This window comes from Ixodes scapularis, unplaced genomic scaffold, assembly GCF_016920785.2.
Source record: "Ixodes scapularis isolate PalLabHiFi unplaced genomic scaffold, ASM1692078v2 PGA_scaffold9__187_contigs__length_104089568, whole genome shotgun sequence".
Classification (NCBI taxonomy): domain Eukaryota; kingdom Metazoa; phylum Arthropoda; class Arachnida; order Ixodida; family Ixodidae; genus Ixodes; species Ixodes scapularis.
The window spans coordinates 8,934,400-8,937,776 of NW_024609884.1; the positions used below are offsets into that span (position 1 = coordinate 8,934,400).

Consider the following 3,377-nt stretch of genomic DNA (forward strand, 5'->3'; position numbering starts at 1 on the left):
AAGACTTGTCGCGACCGCTAAGGTGTCTCATCGCTTTAGTTCGCCAGCCACAGAACACCGACTGCAATCAGCTCCAGCGCGCTGTGACGTAAAAGTGACGCATATTTCGTCATTAATACTTGAATCTCCGGCGTCAAGCGAGGTTTTGTTCTTTCTTTGGGGATCGCGCGTTTCGTTTCGGTATCGACAGATTTACAGAACAAACTTTGACAATCAATACCTCGAACTGCGTGCTCGATCCAGGAATTATAAAAACTGGGTTTGACTTCAACATTGATTGCCTCCGTTTCTTCAGTATTAACATGTGCCTTAAAACGTCCAACTCAAAAAAGTAATTATTGAATTTTCGTTATTAATTCATCTTTTAGTTGCATTCTCTCCTCAACATTTATAACGTCCGTCTTGCCTCACTTGCACAGATTACATTTGTATGACAAAGCCTGGCAGATCGCCACGAGAAGCGGCTGCCGAAATTGAAACGGCGGAGCGGCAGACAATGGATGAGAGGAGAGCCACGTGACTGGCGCCCCGCTGCGGCGAGACGCCGAAACACACTTCTCCCGAGCGAACAAGAGTAATTCGGTGCTGCAAAAACTGTGCGCTGACGTCCAGGTTCCCCGAGAAATGGCTCTTTGATGCTCTGTGCTACCAGATCCTCGCACTCCAAATCTGCGACCGGGCACTCTATGCCCCGACTTCACAAACCTCGCTCCAATTGAGCGGCCCCTCCACTTCCTCAAGGAAGGCGCGAGAACCGGCGCTGGCCAATCGTGACGACGGATATCACTCTAAAAGAAAGCCCATGCGTCTGCTTTCCCGCACAACACTCGGACAGCCAATCATCGCAACTTACGGAGGCAGCTCAGTGAATGACGATGCCGAAACATATGTTTAGACCAAAACACGTAGTCTGAGTTGGGACATTAAGCAATGCAAAACGTCATGCTTGCATTGCTTAATGTCACAACTCAGACGGCGTGTTTTGGTCTAAACATATGTTTCCGCATCGTCATTCGCTGAGCTGCCTCCGTAAGCTGCCTCCGTAAGCGGAGCATATACAGTTACTCTAGGTCAGTTGGGTTAGCATTTTTTGATGAGCCGCCGGAGACTGCTCCAGCGAAGCGGCGTGAACGCAGGGGGCGGGGGTTAACGCGCACCCCAGTGATACATGCGTGACGAACTGTACATACACACATCGTGCAATTCGCGTAACGAGTGTCGACGAAACGATCCTGTCGACGAAACGTGTGTCCATGAAAAGTTGTCCACGAAGCATCATTCCACGTAACGAGTTTCTACGAAATGATAGGGACCTAAACTATGTTTGTAAAAGCGTTGAATACTGAGCAGACAGAGGATGCCGCATAGAATAGTATCTTGACAAAGCTGAGTTCCTCTTTCAAGTTTCAAACCTGGGGTACAGTAACCTATTGGGAGATGGAAGAGGACCAAACCAAGTAAAAAAGGTGAACACTTCATTACATGCCCAAATATAAAACAAACATATGAATGATCATTTATTTGCTATGGTTTTATGTGACGTCTAACTTTCCCATCAAAACATCAACCAAAGTGAAAAACCCTTGATATAGCAAACTGCGGTATGGGCCACATAAAAGGGGCGGATACTGTTTGTCGAAAAAAACCCTGGGTTCTATGTTGACAGCTGAAGACTCACGGAAACCGTTTCCTTCTGTATGAATATAATTTCTGCGACGACTTTTTCACACTGTCCTCGTTTATCTGCTTTCATGTAGCTTCTCTCAATTGTGCATTTGAATAGTGATGGGTACAAAAAGCAAAGATGCTTAATGTCTGAAACAATGGAGCATGTGAATTGCAAACATTGGCGTACCAACCGGGGGGGGGGGGGAGCAGGGGGGGCTCTTGCCCCCCTCCCCCCCCCCCCCCCCCCGCGTTCTCAGAGTGGGGAAGCAAGGCATGTGTTTTGCCCCCCCTGAAACAGCCGCCACTGGTCAGGGAAATCACTGGCTGGCGGCGCCCAAGGGATACCAAGGGCACCGTCCCCCGGCCCTGGAAGGCGGTGTCTGGTTTGACCCCGCACTCAAAAACAAATTGGTTCGCCACTGATTCCAGATGGTGTTGGCGTCATTAGAGGAACGAGTTTTCGCACTAACGAGGAACGAAAGCTCGTTCCTCATTCCTTCTCAATCCTGGAATGAGTTCCCGTTACAAGTTCCAGTGGTTCGAAAGGAATGTGTTCCTGTTACGTTTCAAAGATTATTTGAAATATTGTGCGGGATAATCCGTAGACAGTGGGGGGAGAGGGGAGGGGTCCGGATGTCCTGAGCCCCCTCTTGAATTCTGCATGTGTAAAAATTCAAGGTGTTGAAACGTGGGGGGGGGGGGGGGGGGGGGATGTAAGCATATGATACGCTGATTAACACCCCCTCCATCCTCTGGAAATACCTGCATCCGCCCCTTTCCGTAGATAGAAAGCAAGTGAAGATATCCACATCGAGCTACGTGTTGATGGTTGAGAAAAACCCGAGACTGCGGGTAAACGACACGCAGTCTCAAAATGTGCAAAATGTTATTGTGGCAATCACGTTTGTTTCAGTTTTTCTGGTTTCGATGGTCTCTCCGACACTTCCCCATCCTTTTAGTAGACCGCACGGTAGAGAGAGCTTCGCTTTGCTAGCGGGAGCTCGTGCCATCATTCCGACGCATGGGTTGAGCACACGGCCGCTGCGTTGGGCCCTCTGTCCTCATAGTACGTTATAGGAAAGCCTAAAATTGGAAATAAAATAATAATTTTTTTTTAACGACATTCCGGTTTGTTGTTTCGAACGTTGTTTCGTGCAACATTAGGCATGATGCGGCTCATGTCTTCTATTTTTTAATTGTAAAAAAAAAAAAAAAAAAAAAAAAAAAAATTGAAGGAAAACAAGAACAGCCGGGCTCGTCCGGGATTTGAACCCGGGACCTCTCGCACCCTAAGCGAGAATCATATCCCTAGACCAACGAGCCCGCACCCTGAACATGCCGCGAGACCGGAGAAACGTGCTTTCGACGAGTTATGCCTTTTTTCATGCGGCATTGCTCTTTCGTAAAAATTTCCACGTGTTTTCAACAGCAAGTATCACGGCTCACACAGGATCTTAAATAATGTCTTCGGCGAATGACGACGAACCAGTAGAATACGCGTCTTCAGCACGCTGCCGCCGGTCCCTGTAACGCTAGCAAAAAAAAAAAAAAAAACGTTAGCAAGATGGCCGTTCGGTGGCCACACTCGCGCTGCAGCGAACAAGCGGGGATGCGCGATCCAGCAATTGTCAGATCGGTATGTCACTGTTAACAGTATTATTTTTTAATGCAAACATTCGTACAATATATCAATATGTCAAAGGAGCTTT

At 47.9% G+C, this 3,377-nt stretch overlaps 1 non-coding gene across 1 annotated transcript; it reads right to left on the minus strand.

The window, feature by feature from the left end:
* Nucleotides 1-2,919: 2,919 nt before the first annotated feature.
* On the minus strand, nucleotides 2,920-2,991 carry Trnap-agg. The gene has a single exon. It is a non-coding gene; the product is annotated as a tRNA-Pro (tRNA).
* Nucleotides 2,992-3,377: the final 386 nt, after the last annotated feature.